Consider the following 19,142-nt stretch of genomic DNA (forward strand, 5'->3'; position numbering starts at 1 on the left):
GTGTTTTTACATAGCTTCAGCTTTAGAATTTTCTTATTTCTTTGGCTGACTCTTGTTTGGGACTGAAAGAAATATTCTTTTCTGCAAGATTTCCTTTCATCTTCCTGATCCATCCAGTGTACTCTTAATATCCATTAGGACTTTCACTTTAAACTCCCTGAATGCAGAGTTAGCATAATAATTTGATTATGCTAATCTGGAACATATTCTCATCATTCTTGTTAATTTGTTTGCAAGAATCTGTTTCTCCAGAAATTTATCCCATTTTTTTTTTTTCAGGCTTTTCTCAAACAGTTTTAATTTTTCCTCTTTGTCTTTATGTGAATTTCAGTATGAGTTAATGCTGATGAATTTGAAGAAGCAAGTACCTAGGATGTGGGCATGGTTCCATTCCTATACTCATGCTGCCTCCAGAATGACAGGGAGGTGGAAAAATGGTTCTGGCCTTAGCTTATGAAGTACTCTGATGGGATCCCATTGCCTTTTGAGTTGGGCCATTTAACTGCTGCATAACTCTTAATTGTTAAGAAGGGATTTGCTTTACAGCAAACCTAAATCTACCTCTCTCTAACCTCCACTCTTTACTCTAGGTTTTGCCCTCTGGGGCCAGAAACAAAACTAACCCCAGTTATAAAGGGAATCCCTTTCTTCTCTTCTCTTTAGACTAAACATTCCAAATTCCTTCAAATGCTCCTCCCTTGACATATTCCTAGCACTCTTTATCTTATCTGTTGCCCTTCCCTGGACACACATTACCTTATCAGTGTTCTTAAAATGTAGTAAACATAGTGGAGCATTATAATGCTCTTGCTCGCCAGAATGCTGTAGAATTGTGATCTCATTTGTTCTGGATGGGTAAGAATCCTTTAATGCTGTTTAAGATTATTTTAGATTATTTCGCTGATGCATGTACCTTTGAGAGCAAGATTACATTTCACCAAAACCCCCAGATCATTTTCAGATGTTCTGTCCCTTACTGTTGCAAAATTGACTTTTTAAATCCCAAGGGCTTATTAATTTTATTAATTTTACCTGGTGTTCTAGACTGTCAGAACTCATTTTGGATCCTGACTGTTATTCCACACGTCAACTGGGCCTTCTTAGTTGATAGCTGCAGGTTTGATCAGTATGCCATCTGTGCTTTTATCCAACCCACAGTTCTCTGGGGCTCCAGCAGAGACCCACCCCCTTCTGACTTTGCCATCATTCAGTTCTGAACCACCTAAGTTTAGTTTCACTGAGACCATGTCTCTTTTCTTGCCCTATCCTGTCCACAAGGACAACATCAGAGATGACATCAAATTGCTTAGTTGAAATCTAGATAAGCTATGACTAGAGTATTGCCCTGATCAGTTTAGTAAATCTGTCAAAAAGGTAAATGCGGTTAGGCCCCAAGGAAGTAAACTTGGTGAGTCTGGCTCTTTGGGACAGCTGCTTCCTTCGCTAGAAGTTCACTAACCACTCCTTTAATAATTCCCTTTTAAGATTTTTCCAGGAGTGAGTGATAAGCCACTCATAAGCTAGGGACATCACTTTTTTCCCTTTTTAACAAAAAATTGGAATAATATTTGCTATTTTTTAGTCCTATGCTACCCCTCTCCCCTCTTCTCTAAAATCTTTCAAAGATTCCCTGGCTAGCTCAGTAATGCTCTTTCAGTATCCAAGAACATAGCCTGTTGATTTAAACAACATACCGTCTTAATATCTTGCAATTTATCTTGGCTTTTAATTCCTTATGAGGAATTTTTGTCCTCTCCGTACCAGTCTGAAGGTCATTCTCCCTGGCAGAGAAAACAGAATTAAGAGCAATTTTACCCTCGCTGTGTATTATCATCTCATGTGACTAAGCAGCCCACCTAACCCTTCTTTGATCCTTCTCATTCTTTGATTTGGTAGTCTTTTCTTTACCCAAGTTAGCTTGTTCTCAGCTTTGGCCTTTCTGACACTTCTTTTAAAATGTGTGTGTGTGTGTGTGTCGTTCTTTGGCATTTTCTGTTAATATTTCTTGCTTACCTTTTGTGAAGATCTTTTGTAAATCTAGGTTGTTCAATTAATTCCTAATGTGTAGACTTTTTTTTTTTTTTTTTTTTTTTTTTTTTTTTTTAAGAAAACACTGAAGAGAATAAGTTTGTCCTCAAAATTATTTTTATGTCTTCAAAATTTCATTCTGGAGAACTACTTATACTATCTTTGCTGCTTTTCCTTATAACATTTTAACTATGGGATCTTCCCTATTCCTATCTTTGAGCCCTTTAAAACCCACTCTTACAAAATCTAGAGCATATGTGAGATTATTCCTGGATATTCCTCTGTCACAAAGTCTAATTGGAGCAACTACTTCTTCCTCCAGTCATAGATCATATCCTACTGAGCCTCAAATCTCAGTAATAGTGATAAGGTTAAATTTGCCTCCTTCCCTCAATTAAGATCCCTAGTTTATCTTTCTTTTGATCCATTTTTTTTTTCTGAAACTAGAAATGTTTCTAACTTAGAATTAACATGGAAAAAAAAAGTGTCTAAACTAGGCCTTCATTTTCCAGTTGAGAAGAAGTCTAAGACCCAGAAAGATTATGACTTGCTCAAAGAGCTTTAAGAAGATAGTACCCATGAACAAGACTTAAATTTCTGAACCATATAGAAAGATTGTGTAATAATGATCTTAAGTATGAAGTACTTCTAATGAGGATTGATAAGACATATTTGCATGAAGATTTGGGAATTGAAAGAGCTGTAAGCTGAAAAGAGAGGAAGAAAACTGCTAATCCATCCATACATGCCACAGTCCCAGGTAAGAGATAAGAAGGGTATCAGCAATCAATTCACAGAAGTCAATATGAAAAGGAGTAAAATCCTTGGCTATAGATGTCTGAATATAAATACCTCAAGAGTGGATGAGACATCAAATGAGCTAGAGTTCAACTTTATAGCTAATGCTAATACTAAGTAAGATAATGCCTTTAGGTTTGGAAGGAACAGATGAAAGTGGCTCATGTAGTAATATTTAATAGCAAGAATGTATACTCAAATGAGAAAATTCAGGAACTGGCTGTGGAAAGCATAGTGGAGAGACCTGTTGGGAAGATCAGTGGAGAAATAAATAACTAATGCAGTATTGAACAATGAGTATACAGACACTTGGCTTGAAGGAGAAAATATCTTCATGAATTGGGAAATATCACAAGCCTGGCATGGATAGCAGTGATAGAGGACTTCATTCAGATAAACTTTTATTTCATTCTTCAGAAAGTGGGAGGAGCAGCAGCTGATGTTCATTTTTTTAAATGTTTTTGGTGCTTTTAAAAAATGTCACTATCAAGTTTCTAGTGATATCTTCTTTCCCCACAAAAGCAACTTCCTTCTGACAGACATCTAAGAGTTAAACATAACAAGTCAATATTTGTTGTTTGACAAAGTATTTTTTATTCTATACCTTTACCCCTCATCTCTAAAGAGAAGTGAGTCATGCTTCATTATCTGTTCAGCTCATTCTTCCGAAGTTACAATTGTCATCATGTTGATCAGAGGTACAAAGAACTTCAGTGAGAACAGCTCTTCTTAATTTACTTCTGATAAAGAGAAATTGATTGCTCATGTAAAAGAGATGGAGAACCTTGGGAGAAAATGACCATTATATCTTAGAATCAGTGATCAATATGAAGGGGAAAGGCAAGCATAATTGCATATATATCCCTTAGATGCCCTTAGTAATGAAGTTAGAATGCTGTAGGATGTGATTGCTGAGAGGTCCTGTTCTGTTATGTAATAAAAGGCATGGAAAATGAAAATCAGGCTCGAAAAAGGCAAATCTTGTCCCAGTTTTCAAAAAGAAGTATCTTCTTTAAGCCTGAGGCTTGAAGTCAGCTGGCTGCCACTAAGAGCTTAGGCATAAGTTCATAACAAACGCTTCATTTCTGTTCACATTGTTATTAGGTTGGTAGAACTAAGTGCTCTCCATTTACTACATTAGACTTCAGTAAGACATTGAAAAAACTCCCTTTGTGATGACCTGGACAAGATGGAAAGATGTGGATTTGGAACTATTGAAATGACAAGGCTCAAGAAGTGATCCTGGATCAAATGTCAGCCTTAAGAGGGTTTTCTAATGGGGTACCCCAGGAACATGTCTTCTTTCTGTTCTGCTCAGCATTTTTGTCAGTCACTTGTTATTTGTCAAGTCACTTGGTTATAGACATAGATAATAAGCTTATAGAATTTGCAGATGATGAAAAGTTAGGAGGAATATTTAATATATCAGGAGGACAGTCAACATCCTAAAAAGAGTTTGCCAAATGGATCAAATCTCACTTAAGATCAGAAAATAAACTTTACCAGTGGATAATGGTGCAAGTATATGGCTAGGCAACAATATTGACTACGACAGTGGTACAAAAAAGATCTTGTGCCTCTTTTTCTGCAGATTTAATATGTCAGATTTAATATGTTAGTATGGCTAATAAATAGCCACTTTGGGAGCTTTGTTTTCTATTCTTGATACCACATTTTTAGAAAGTTGTTGTCCGAAAGAGAGTGACCGGTATGGAGAGGGACCTTAAAAACATATCATTCAAGGACTAATTGAAGAAACAAAGATTAATGAAACTGGAGAAAAGAAGACTTGGGGTTAGAATAAAGATAGAGTGATTGTCAGGTATTTGAAAGCCTCTAATGTAGAAGAAGATTAAGACTGGTTGTAGTTAGCCACAGAAGGCAGAACTATAGAAGTTATTTGCAGAGTGGAACATTTCAGTTAAGTATAAGGAAAAAACATCCTAACAGCTTTCTGAAAGTGGGACTGCCTCGTGAAGTAGTGGATTGAGGTTAGCTTGTTAGGGATCTTAGGAGTTTAGTGTTGCAGTTTGAGTTAGACGAGATTATCTTTGAGACCTTTTGTAATTCTTGTTCCGTTCTTTCTGATGATGATTATTATCCTGAAAAGCTAAATTGTATTATTTTTGCAGAACCGAAAGTTAGTAAAGTTGCTCATTTTTATTCCTTCCTGAAATAAATTACTCATAGAAAAGCTCTCAGGCTTTCCTAGTATTCCTTATATACCAAAGAGTACCTGAAAGTATACTTTAAGCAGTGCCTTTTACAATGTTTTTTGTTTTACATTGCCAGGTGGACTAAGTGAATCCTAATTCAAATAATATGTGCTCTTAGCCCTTTAAAAAGAATTAATTTCCTTTAACTTAAGGTGTTCAGGAAAAAAGTTGACTGAATAAGATTTTAACATGTGGCAAAAATTTCCATCTCAACTGGTCATATAGGTTATAGACTGATCAAGTACTGCCATCTGCTGGACAATATAATTTTTACAGCTAGATTGGTTTAATCTGATAACCCTTTATCATTTGGCATTTCCAGTGAGTTTCTGTATGATTAACTTTCACAAAATTCTTTTCCAGTTGTAATTATGTCCTGTACATGCAAAGGGGAGCTAACTGAAAATTAATAAAAACGTCAAAAAGTCAAATTGTAGTTGTTTTCAGAATTTGAGGATCTTTTTTGAATAAAATTTTAATTTTTAAGTGGCATATACATAAGGAAAAGATGAGTAAATCAAGTTATTAAATATTCATACATTTCCAGCATGCGGTCTGTACTGTTTTGTAAGAAATTTCTACGTAATTTCCAAGCCAAAAGCCATTGGTTTTCTTTAATGTACCACAAGGTGGCAGGATAGTATTATCATAAATGGAGATGATAAAACTTAAGTTGTTTTTCCTTAATCTGTTAGCTCTGAGACTTGAACTTTAATTCCTTTCGTTTAAGTCTCTATAACATGTGCCCTAAAGCTTCCCTGCAGACTACACTTCTGACATCAATGGGGTATATTTGCTTCAGTAAGAACAAGCCCTGGACTGCTTAGGACATGCTTATCATGAGGACACCCAATTGGTGATGGCCTCTCCAAACTCTTGCTTGGTCTGGGATGAGGGCAGAGCGAAAAGTCCTTCTAGCTCAATGAACTGTCTCCAGATTTGTGCTTCAGGCAGTCCTCAGGCTCACCTCCACATCATGATGAAGCATCAGAGTAGGATTTTGCTAGGAAAAAACCGAATATGATCATAATTAAACCATTTCTTGAAAACAAAAAATGTAACCTAGTGTAATAGATTGTCGCTGTAGATGCAGGTAATATGTGACCTGTGGATCTAAATGAACATTGATTCAAATCCTATCTTTAGTTGGGGGAGGGGAGAGAAGGTTGAGGAAGACTGACAGACAAGGAGATAGGAAAAGAGAAATCATTCACCTATGATAGATTACTGTTTGGTTGTGTACCTGGCCTGATTAGGCACATGCAGGTTTATGGCTTCCTCTATTTCGTGAAGGATAGATATCTTTCTGTACAATTGACAGGTAGATTAAATCCAGTTTAAAGAAAGTGATTGACAGCCTCCATAAATTTATCTTTTGCTGCTCGTGACATTATTGCACTTATCTGTACAATACTGAAACATTTATGATTTTTTCCCCTTGCTACCAGAGTGGTCCCCATTAAGTTGTTGATGGCATTTGAAGAGGGATACCCCTGGTTATTTTAAAATTTAATGTTAGGATGCTTTCACTTTTTTTTTTTTTTTTTTTTTTTTTGATGATTCATGTTTTGTAAACATGGTAATAATCATAGTTTTAAGTCCTCCTTCATGTTTCACATCTTGGAGAATTCTGAAAATATACCACATCATAAATTGCAAATTGTGATAATGAAACTAAGCCTTTGAAATCTTTTAACTGAGTTGTCTTAAATGAATACATTAATTGAACCGTATAGGATCAATTAACGAAATAACATCAGGAATAATGATAAAAATGTGAAACAAAATCCTGCTTTTTCAAGATGAGCTATATATTTTCTCACTGATAAAATAGTTACCTTTAGCCTAAGGGAGCTTTATCACAATACCCTATGTTTTCTGAAGATTATTGCCAGCTGTTCAGAAAATAGATTGGAAAGAGAAGGTTCCAGAAGTGAAGAGATGGGCTAATAAGGACGTCATTCTGATAGCTGAGATGACAGATTAGATTAATAAAGGATCTGAAATAGGGGGATGGCCATACAAATGGAAGGTGGCAGATAATGAGAGATGGGAAGGCAGAATTCACAGGACCTGGCAAGAGACTGTGTTTCATTAGGAAGGGAAAGTGTAAAAGTTGCAAATTGGGGTGACTGAAGGGGTGCTGATGCCTTTTGCAGAGAAAGAGATTTGGGGTAGAGGCGGGAAGATGATGTTCTGCAGGTATACGTTGATTTGGGATTTCCTAATCTTATCAGGACCTGAATAGGGCACTGGATGTTCCAGGAGGCTCCTACAGGGTTGTTCTCTCTTTCTCCTGAGCCCAGCCTTGCGCTGACTCCCTCCTTTTTTCCTTTGGCATTGTTCTTGTCCACTCTTTTAAGATGATGTTCGCAGTCCTTATCATTCTTTTGTTTGACTGTTGCTTCTCTCAGGCTCCTTGCCTTTCAAAGGAAAAAGCTGGTTTCTTCTATCCACTGCCAGCTAATTAAAGCATTATAATAAGCATATTGCATTTAATTGTGCCATCTTGGGTTCTCTTTTGCTGAGTTAATTATTGTTACATGTTGAGTGTTTCTTGCTGCCATGGGAGTTGCCCCCATTACTTCAGGTTTCAAACATCCTTGAAAATTGAAGATTCTAGCAAAGCAGAATGTATAAAACTAAGATTTCACAACTGTTAAATGGAGAAAGTTCAGGGCTTCGAGTCAGGAGGATCTGGCTTCAAATTTCACCTCAAACACTTACTGGATATAAGATCCTAAGCAAGTTATTGAATCTTTCCAAGCTTCAGTTTCCTCACCTGTAAAATGAGGATAATGGTAACTAGAGGTTATTAGACTAATGTTACAGGGCGGTGGTAGAAATTAAATGAAATAATGTAAAATATGAACTGAGAATCCAAGTTCTATATAAATATAGCTATTATTATTAGATTTGTATACTGTATTTTTCTTTCTTATTCAACTTTTTATACTGCCTTTAAAAAACTTACGTAAAAACTTGTTCTGTTGAGTTCTAGGATCAATGAGTGGATGGTGCCTCCTCTTCTACTAAATGCAAATCATTTAATTTCTCCAAGCTTCAAGCAGCTCTCTAATACTAAATTATATGGTTCCCACCTGCTTTGGTAGGGGAAATTTCCTCACAGGGAATTATTTCCTTTTTCCAGTGAAATCAAATCTCTGGGCTAATAAGGTAGCAACAGTTCTGTTAAATTGGTGGGGACCAAGTGTGGTGTGTATGGGGTTTGGTTTTGCTTGACTCTACTTCTCTGTAACAGCTCTGTTTTTCCTGCTTTTCTCCCTGAGTGGGGGAGGGGAGGGAAAGGGAGAGAATTCAAAGTGAAAAAAATCAGATAAAAATGAATTTAAAAAAAAAAAAGTAGAGGGGAAAGGAAGAATACAATTCCAACTCCCAGCTGGAGATTTTCACCACCCTGTTACACTTTGCCAGAGCCTGTGTCTCCAGTCCTGTAAACATGATGGCTGGAGCCTTTCTGACCAGCGCTTGATTCTGCCCCCTTTACATTTTACTCCTGTGGCAGTTGGGAACATTCATGTGAACTCCACAGCAGATAGGAAAACCCACTGCCCACGAGGCTCCTGCCCTTGAGTGACAGCTACCGAGGCACTGAGTAATTCCCGTCAGGAGCTGTGGGCACAAGGGTGGGAAAATTGGGCTCTGTTCCCAAGCTGCGGTCTTCCCTCCAACACGGGAGCGACTGGTGTTTATGTGGCTCGGTGCTCTGTGAAGTGCTTAGTGAAATGCTATGGAGCTGTCTTGTCTTTCTCTCCTTTCTCTTCTTCCCTCTCTCTCCCTTTTCTTCTCCCTCCCTCTCCCTTTTCTTCTCCCTCCCTCCCCCTTTACCCAAGTAGCCATCCATGGGGTCTGAATTTGTGCCTGTTGGACATCATTAATTCTCCCAACCCGAACCTTTCTTCCCAGAGACCACCAATGTCTCATCTCTCTCTTGGCACCAGGTGTGGTCATTAGAACTTGACAGCATTTAGCTTCTTGTCCATGCTGTATGTTCCCATCACTGTTGTCCTTATATGTTTTGGCTTCCTGGTTCTCCAAAATGCGTATTTTCGTATTTCTAGACTTTTCTGAATGCTTCATGTTCAACATTTCTTTCGGACACATCCCATCACATTTGCATTCCACAGCTAGTTTGGCCACTTGATGGACACCCGCTGTGTTTTCTGTTCTTGCTGTGACAAAAAGTGCTGTATATCTGTTTTGGAGTCTCTGTGGCTTTTCTTTATATCTTTGATTTCTTTGAGGTATGCAGCAAACATTGGGATGTATGCATAGTCTAGTTATTTTGTCAAAGTTCTTAAAAAAAACTGTCAGGTACCATCCAGACAGTAGCTTTCCACTTTCTACAAAGTGCTGAATACGAATAGTTTATGGTTGACATAACTGAGGATAGATTTCCCTTCTTTGCATTGTTTTTTATTTTATAATAGGTACACATTTTCCATTTAACACTTAGTTTTGGTTAAAACTGTACTTTAAAAAATTTATCTCACTAGCGTCAGTTAAAACTTTTATAATTACCCCAAAGCATTCATGTTGGAAGTCAGATAAAGATTTTCTGATTTTGTATATTCTGAAATTAATATTTATCTTAAACTTGTCTGAAAGAATCAATTTCAAGAATTTCAATTAAGAACATCTATAATATTTGCACAAATAATTTAAGAACAGATGGTAAAAACAGGTTGGTTGAAGTAGTGCCATACCAGTGAAATACTAACTCAAAGGTGACCAGTATCTGTTTAAAAGACTTTAAAAATTAACATACCCAGCTTAAATTTCTTTTTCTTGGTTTTTATTTTATGGGTAATGGCATGTCTTCTAATGTTTGTTTTTAAAAGAATTTTTTCAGTTTTGAAATGAATTTTCATTCATCTATAACTACTAAAACTGAAAGTTCGGGTAATTAAAAGTTCTTTATATTTACCTGAAATACTTATGGCCTCAAGTGTCAATAGATTATGACACAGAATGTAGGTAATAAATCAACTAAAAATTTTATTATTTTTTTTTTTTTTTGCTTCAGAACTCAAAATAAATAATGTGGGTCTTCCTTTTTCCAATGTGGTTCAAGCTTTCTATCAACGCAGATCTTAGACCTGTTCATACCTTAGTAGGCAGTCATTACCTGGTGGCCAACTTTATTGTAATGAGGCTTGGATAGCTCTTGTATCCTTGTATCTTGGAGCCACTTTCCACACCTCTGGTGTTACCTTTGAAAATCCAGGGTCATCTGTATGTGGCAGTCTGACATTGGAATAAGACTGATGTTTTAACACATGAAGTTAAATACAATTCCATAATAACCCTGAAGCATTGAGCTGTGTGGTAGTGTGTGTGTTGGGGCATAAACAGGTGGTAAGCTTCTGGGGGCCAGGTACTGGGTGGGGTAAAAAAACAAAGGAAAAGAATCCTCTTCTATACAAAGATGAGTGCAGTTTCTTTTAAAGTGTGTATGGCATTGCAGCACACATTTCACCTGCTGAATCAGATCAGTACATAATGAGTGCTATTGGAAATAAGGGAGAGGTCATTTTGGGGTGTTGTGGCAAGGAAAGCCTTGACTGAAGAAAGAGGAGCTGAGCCACCCTTGGGAGAATGGTTAGGATTTCAGCTAGCTGTAAGGAGAAGGGAAGACAGAGAGATTTATGTGCAGAGAAGGGAGGGAGGGAGAAAGCTACATACATTGCCAGTGGATGGGGCAGCCTGATTGCAGAGGAATGCTGGCCTGTCCTTAATTGTGAGACACAACTCTGTTGAGTTGTCTGCTCCCAGGAAGTGGCAGGGAGGATGGAAAAATCATCCCATCAGTCTAAAAGCCTTGTTGGGGGGAGGTGGAGGTGGGGGCGCGACAAGGGCCTCAAAATGGCATGTGGGGAGATTTGGAGTTACTAGATCAATGAAATTTGATAGGATGAATATTTAAATACTAAACTTTTTACTGTCAGCAAAGAACAATCATTGAGTGCTTTTAAGAAGGGGAGTGACAGTTTGGAGGTGGTGTTTTGGAAAGATGTGTATAGGAATCCAGATTGATTGAAGTAAGAAGACACTTGTAGCATGGAGACCAGAGGTCAGCCATAAGGTCTAATTAGAATGGGCATTAAAAGAACTGAAAGGAAGAAACAGATATGACATAATTGTCATCTTGACAAGTTCTCCTTATTGTGAAAGCTGTGTGCAGCTATACATTTTTGGTGACAGAACCAAGTTAGGCAATCTGTTCTTTCACCATTGTTGTAATTATATAAAAGTCCTGCCCTGAAGAGTTTTAGGAATTGATTCTTTCCTCTAAATTGTTGGCTACAACAATTTAGGTTCTATTTCAATAAAAAATTGAATTACCTTATTTTATACTTTACCTAATCAATTAATATTTTGAAACAGTCAAATTTTTGTAGGTCAACCCATATTTGTCTATTTGGTGAAGATTTTTCTGAAATAGGTTACCCATTATATATATGTTCACATAACTCGATATGAGTTATCCTTCTGTATCTCTAAGTGCCTCAGGAGATGAGGGGCAGTAAGAAGTTGAAATGAAGGATAAGCTCTGAAGGGGAGAAGAATTATCAGTTGAATTTGGAAATAGAAGACTAGGGATCCTGAAATATTGGGAGTCAGTTAATAAGAAACCACATTAGTTAACTTTTGTGTCTCCTGACATCTGCTTTTCTTCTATCCTTTCTCCTTTGCATTTACCTTCCCATTCACATTTTCTTCTTCATATTTACTATTTCCCTCCTTCTACTTTACCCTGCTTTTTTCCCCCTCATTTTTTTCATCACTGCTGAGGTCAAGATGGGAAAGAACATCATCCAGCAGTCCCCTTTGGAGTAACTTCTCCTTTTTCTTCTCCTTGACTTTTTCCTTAACCCTGTTCCTCCCAACTCCTCTCCTTTCTTTTATTGGCCTGCCTGCCTTCCTTCTAAATTGTGCAGTCCAAATTCTTGCTTCAACCTGTGATGGTTAGAGCAGACCTCCTTGGGAGAGAAAGCGAGAGTTATTCCAAGAAGAGAGGATCTGAAGTCTCCTTCCTCAATCCTGGTGGAGAATGGCCACAGTGGATGATCTGGAAGGTCGAACCAAAAATCTTGGCAGTTGTCATGCAGATGACTGGAAGTCAATGAGGGACTTGCAGAGGGGAGCATTTTTTAAAGCTTAATCCAGAAATGGTATAGAATGAGAACTGGAAGAAATACGGACTAAGGAATGCAGCTTGTGAGGAATATGCTGCTTTGTGGTAGTGAAAATGGAAGGACAGACCTTTGTGCCCAAGGTACCCCCAAGCAAACAGCAAGATTGGGTGTGCCTGAGGAGGCAAGGCAGGACCTGTCCCAAATGTGAAAGGCAAACGTTCTTGGAACCGCCATTCACCCGTGAATGAGTCAGGTTAGCACATGCGGGGTGCCAGGGTTGCACTAGAAGGGTGCCCCACTCTGGGCAGAAAGCTCTGAGCCAGGTATGCAGGGAGTGAGTAGTTAGCCCAGATCCAGACCTGCTCCTTTTTGTTGTGGCTCCAACCTGCTGCTCTTTCCATCGCGGATCATGACAGAAACAAAGCCCTGAATTCAGGGCTGTAGCTGACTAGTCTCTGGCCTTTGGGTGCTATTTGTCTCGGGAAGGAGTGGAGGGCAGAGAGGGCAGAGTTAGGTACCAGAAGCAGCTTTGTTTCTGAAAATTAACTAAGCTTTTAGACTGATGGGATGATTTTTCCATCCTCCCTGCCACTTCCTGGGAGCAGTTCTTAGAACTTTCCTTGGTAACAGGCAACTGTTTATGTACTTCAGTACTGACAAGTTAAATTTTTTTTGTTTGTTTGCTTAAAAAAAAACAAAATTTGCTTCTTCCTGAAAAATGTCAGGTGTTGCTCTGATTTTTTAGCTCTTTCTCATAGAGCCTATTTCCCAGCACCTTAATGTTTTGTTGTTAATTGTATTTTGATCCTTTTGACAAGAGTTTTGTCATTACCACTGGAGAAAAAATAGAGTGCAATTGGCCCAATTAGTAAGTAGAGCATATATAGCCTCCAAAAAAGCAATGCTGGCCAGACAAGGTTAATGGTGTCACTTTTTTTTAATCTGTCTTTTCCTTTAAAAACATTCTATTTCCCATTTATATAAGGCAAATATAATTTTTCTGCCTTTAATAGCTTTTGTAGCTAAAGTAGACAATCGGACTGATGGCTCTTTTTTTATTTAGGGAAAGATTTCTTATGAAAATTAGGAGTGTTAGAATGATTGGAGATTTGATACTGTGATCTCTTGAATATTTCTGTTTTAATGGTGTTATAGAAATTATAGATCCTGATTTTCTTTAGGAAAAAAAAAATATATTTTCAAATTCCATAGTCTTAATTCACTGATGTAAAAATTATGAATTGTATAGCAAGCAAGCAACCATTTATCAAGCCCTCTACTACAGTGCCAAGGTATTGTGTTAGAAGCTGCTAATACGAAGAAAGAAGCAAAACAGGCCTGGCCTTCAAGGAGCTTATGACCCATACTCCTAAAAGCATATGCACAGAAAAAATGTGCAAAGTGGATTGGCAGTAATCTCGCAGGAGAGGCAAAGGCCTCACATGGAAGCAAATGCTTGAACTGACTTTTTAAAAATAGCTTTTTATTTACAAATTATATGTATGGGTTATTTTACAGCATTGACAATTGCCAAACCTTTTGTTCCAATTTTTCCCCTCCTTCCCCCCACCCCCTCCCCTAGATGGCAGGATGACCAGTAGATATTAATTGAGCTGACTCTTGAAGGGAACCCTAAGAGATTCTGAAAGGCCAGAGAGAGGGAGGACATTTCAAATAGAATGGTAGCATTTATTTGATGCTTTGCAAAATGCGTCATAAAAAATGTAATCTTCTTTTATTTTCACAACCACCTATCAGGAGGGTAGGTAGAGGGGAGGCAACAGGTACAAGGCAGGAGGAAAGGAAATGGAGTGAAAAGCAGTATGGTCAGTATAGATTGTGCTGCATTCAGGGAGGGGAAGAATCTGAGAGAACAACAGAAAGGTAGGGGAGACTCGGATTCAAATCTTATTGGTCCAAGCTATGTATCATTGGACAAGTCACTTAATCTCTCTCATCCTCAGTTGTAAACTGGGGAGAATAACGCCTCCTAACCTTGTCATGATATGCTTTCTACTCGTGTAATCTTGGACAGACTTAGGGTGTCAGATTAAATGCTCTATAAAATCCCGTAGCTCAAGATTTATAAAACTGACGCCCGAGAATTGTATGATTGTATAAAGTGCTTTGCAAACCTTAAAGCACTATCATCTGAAATTAAGATTAAGCACATAGGTCACAAGAGTGATCTATGTGCGAGACAAATTTTTTTTCTTCCATGATTTGGTCTTCTGCTTGGTATTGTGTTCTTCAACAATTATGATATTCCTTCTTATACATTCCTTCCCTCCAAAAAAAGGACTTCTTATTTGTTTTCACTATAATCATTTTGGCTGAGTTGACTCATTCCAAATTGTAGTGAGCTGAAATCTAGTTTTCTGATGGTTCCATTTGCCCTTTGAGGTAAAATTGAGCAGTCTCTTCTCCTTTCTATCTAAGACCTCTTCCCATAATCCTCTGAGTCCAGACTCATCACATGACCTGACTGAAACTCAGGTTCCCCATTGGAGGTGGATGAGAGGAATTCACTTTTCATTCCTAAATTTGCTATGCTTTGATCCTTGAAATGGTTCCCAAGCCCTTCACCAATCTGATTGCCCCCCTCTTCTTAATGTGCTCCCCGATGATCACAAACTCAATGAATAGGAAGCCTACTGAAAACTCAAAATCATTTTTCTCCTACCTGAAATGTTGGTCATCCCTTCTCCACTAGCTTACCTTAACTGATAGCCCATCATTCTAGCTTATAAAGGTTTTAGAGCTGGATGCTGCTATCCAATGTTCTCTAGGTGTTCTTAGATAGTGAAGCAGCACACTCAGGGGAGACTCTGCCCTGAATTATGAGCCAAGAGGCTCTAATGAGCTCTGTGACTTGGAGAAAACTATTTAACTTTGCTGGCTGCAGTTTCCTCATCTTGTATGATAAAGGAGTTAGCTAAGTAATCTCCATAATTTCATCTGTGTGGGCCAATGATAGGACCTGAGCATATACATGATCTAGGAACTAAAGGGAATTATTCCGGTCTTCACTCAATAGTGTCATGATTTTAACCAGGTTTGTTATTTGTCGTCGTATAACCCAATGAAGGGTGGGACAAGAACGAAGGAGGGGGAGTAGGCTGGAAACCTGGGGTCCTTGGGGAGAAGAGAGCAGGTTGCCAAGTCTGGGATAGCTGTGGGAGTAGAGAAGTGAGGGTACCTCTGTGAGGACGTGGATGGAGTGGGAGAGGGGCTCAGAGCTCTGAACCAGAGTGCTGTTGTTCCCTGTAGCTCACCATAAGTAGCATGTGAGGCTTTTCAGAGTGGAGGTGTCTGCACGGGTTCGTTTTGGCTAAAACTGGTGGGCTCCCACTGCAGAGTTTCTTTCACACGGCTCTTTTAGGCTGCTTCGGTCCTGTTTTGGTCAATATGCAATACAGGAAAAAAGAATGTTTCTGTCTTATAGCTAGATGTCCCCATTATGTATTTTATTTATTTTACTGATAGTAATGTAACATCTTTGGTGTGCCAATCGCAATGCTTAGTTATTCCCGGTTTTATAATCACCTGCAGGGAGAGAGATACAGAACTATTCAGTTAGGCCTGAATCATCTCAGAAAGCTCCATGAGAGCCCATGAAATGATCAGGCTATTAAAAGGCTAGCTGTGTGGCTGTGAGGCCACCAGGTGGCGCGCCGGTGACTAGAGCTCCAGGCCTGGAGTCTGGAAGTGGTGTGACCCTGGGCAAGTCACTTAACAGTATCCATATGTAAAGTGAATTCGGGAAAGGAATGGTAAACCCCTCCCATATGGTTGTCAAGGAAACCTCACCGGGGGTCACAACTGAAAGAAGTCAGCAACAACAGTAACTATTGGCTCATCTCTCTCCATCCTGGTTTCTCATCTGTAAAATCTACTTAATTAACAGGATTGTTTTGAGAGAGATTGCCTTGTGAATCTTAAATTCAAATCTACACACATATTCATCAGTATATCTCATAGGACAAAAACCTTAAGAGAAAGCCTATGCATGTCAGATTCTGTCCTTAGCTTGTGTTGATGGCAGCATATAACCTCTTTGAATTTATAGTTAAAAACCTTAAATTCCATTGAAAATTTTTAAAATTCTGTATTTTGAATTTATCCCTAGAAGACTCACTATGTTAGAATGCAGTTATCCTGTGAGTTTGTTGCTAGGAGCAATCTTTATTATTACATTAATGGGAGCAGTGTTAGTATTCAGATTTCAAGGAATACCTCAAAAGAAAGTTTTCGAAAAGTTCTACTAATAGGAAAGTGGAATTAAATCCTTTTCTCATTAAAATAACTTACAGGAGGGTTATCCTGATGTACTCATTTCTTTTCCTGTTTCTTTTTTGTAGAAGAGAGGAAGAGAAAAATAGATAATAGGGTAACAGAGAAGAGATGTCCTTTATCCCTCCGCTTCCTGGAGACTTTGCTTTCCCCATTTCTGTACCAGATTGTGAAGGAATAAGACAGCTGCTGGCTGTGGTGAAAGAGCCTGGAATGAGAAGAGATTTGCTTTCAAATCCCATCTCTGGGTGCAGGATTAAGGCCTTCAATTCTGTAGGCCTTAGTTTTTCCCTTTCTCTAAGATGGACATGACATCAGTGTCATTAACACACAGTTGTAGTATCGAATGATGGAATACATTTCAAATGCTTTGTAAGCATTAAATCATTATATAAATAACAATTGCTACACTACTGCTGGTAGTGTCTAGCTGTGAAGGAAATGAAAGGTTCTGATTTCATTGGGGTGAGAACTGTATCACACTGTAGTCAGCAATCTGCAGTTGTTGTAGCTGAAAAAAAATAAATGATACCCTGGTGCCCTCTCCAGGCTTAGCCAAGTGGACCTCCTTCAGACCTAAGAACGTTGCCAGATGCAGACTCCAGGCTCAACTAACCTGGCTGCACTTGCCAGAAACACGTCAGAAGCCAGCTGGTTGAGCCTTAGAGACCCTTGGTTGACCTTTACCCAAACATGAGCATCAGAAAGCATCATTACCTCTAATTTTGACACTGAATCAAGTAATTAATCAAATAACTGAAAGGCAAAGAGTGCTGGGCTTTGAGTCAGAAGACCCCAGTCCAAATCCTGACTGTTGTTTATTGCTCATGTGACATTGGACAGATCAGATTCTCTCTTTGAACTTTAGCTTCCTCATTTGTAAATTAAAAAGATTGTATTAGATGACCACAGAAGCTCATTTCAGCTTTAAATTCCTATTTTGAATTAGTGGAAAAGTGGAAATTTCTGCAGAAATTCAAAAAATATTCTTTCTTCTTTTCTCTCATGTTATTATAATTTAACATGAGAGAAAAGAAGAATATTTTTTGAAGATATAAACAAAAAAAGAAAAGAGAGAGCAGGAATCATAATTGTTGTGAATTCATGAGAAATAGTATCTTAAGTATTTCAGTGAAAATCTTTAATATGTATGTTAATGATTATTATTTTTTATTTTTATTATATTTATTATGTTTTATTATGGCACATATATTATTATTATTATATTTATTTTTTCTGAATTAAAGCCAGGTGATATAAAAAGAAAAAAAAAAAACAGTGACCTAGAAGCCAGAAGAACTGGTAACTGGAACAATGGGATGGTGGAGCCCTCAACAAAAATAAGAAAGTTTATAGAAGGAAAGATGATTGAGTTCAGTTTAAGGTATGTTGAGTTTGAGGTGCCAGAGAAAAGTATAAGTAGCCGTGTTTAGCCGGCAGTTGCAGTTGCAACAGTGGAGCCCAGGAGAGAAATTAGAATGAGGTATGTGGATTTTTGAGTTATCTGCATAGAGATGATAATTGAACCCCTGAGAAGGGATGAGATTTAATAATCTTAACAAGGGAAAAATGTACACAAAAAGGAGAAAAAAGGCTTAGGACAGAGCCTTTGGGGGAATTCCCTTGCTTGGCAGAGAGGGAGGGGTAGATTCAGGAATGGAAACATTCTGGAGCATACCTTGGATGTTTGTATTAGATCAAGGATCGTGACAATCAAGAAAGGACATAGAATGGAGGGCTTAACCAGGTAGTAGCATTACCAGCAAGCTAGGGTTTAAGAAGTGAAGTAAATCTAGAGGAAAGTAGAGAATTCAAATCTAGAAAAGTTTTCTAGGAGTTTACAGTGAGAGAGAATATTAGCTCAAGAAATTGCCAGTGTCAAAGAAAGACTGTTAAAATATCATCAGGTATCAGAAAAGATAAGTGAGATATTAAAGATGGGATAAAAAGAATGATCAATGGGGCCAGAAAGAAGGGATTATAGATCAGCTGGATTATATGTCTGGTTCAGTGTTGGGGAAATTCACTATCTTTGAAGAGAGGTCACATCATCTCTTAAGTTGGCTGTTTTTGTGGCCTAGGTAAGTATTTAACTGCTATGCCTCAGTTTTCTCATCTATGAAATGGATGTCATGGCCAGGTCCCTTCCTTTTGCTTTTTAAAGTTTTTCATGGCTCAAGTCCTTTTCTTTTGTGTTTTTCTAACTCATTTTTTAAGCACCAGGCCATTTGTGGGGTTGAGGCATTTGCCTTATATAAGCATTGATATGTTAATTGTCAGCATGCATCTGTTAAAGTGTGTGCATATGGGTTCTGCAAGTCTTTTAAATCACTTCAGTAAAGGTCGTACCTTTGTGCATAATTTTTCTTAAAAAAAAAAAAAAACACTCATAGAATCTCAGCTTTCAAATCAATGAAATTTTTGAACAAAAGATGCTCAATTAGTTTGTAATTAGGTAAGGTTGAAAAACTGACAAGTATTTTACCTCACATTTTGTTTGATATGCAGAGGACTTTTAACATGGCTAATGTTAATTGCTAACCTTTCCAAGTGCTTGATAATCACTGAGAGAATTTCATGGGAAAACTTGAAATCCCATGGAAAAACACAAATCCTAAGCCAGGTGTTACCAAGTGGACTTTGTGAA

At 38.0% G+C, this 19,142-nt stretch overlaps 1 protein-coding gene and 1 long non-coding RNA gene across 2 annotated transcripts in view; one reads left to right on the plus strand and one right to left on the minus strand.

Annotated features, from left to right (window-relative positions):
* Positions 1–19,142, plus strand: part of TSC22D1 (TSC22 domain family member 1) — a 147,711-nt gene that overhangs the window by 106,218 nt on the left and 22,351 nt on the right.
* Positions 1–19,142, minus strand: part of LOC116422252 — a 44,583-nt gene that overhangs the window by 4,428 nt on the left and 21,013 nt on the right. The window contains exons 2-4 of the long non-coding RNA XR_004232811.1: positions 15,478–15,596; positions 6,010–6,045; positions 1,695–1,781 (exon numbers count right to left, since the gene is read on the minus strand). This is a non-coding gene — a long non-coding RNA (uncharacterized LOC116422252). The remainder of the gene's footprint in view (positions 1–1,694; positions 1,782–6,009; positions 6,046–15,477; positions 15,597–19,142) is intronic.

Source organism: Sarcophilus harrisii, chromosome 3, assembly GCF_902635505.1.
Source record: "Sarcophilus harrisii chromosome 3, mSarHar1.11, whole genome shotgun sequence".
In the NCBI taxonomy this organism is placed as follows: Eukaryota; Metazoa; Chordata; class Mammalia; order Dasyuromorphia; family Dasyuridae; genus Sarcophilus; species Sarcophilus harrisii.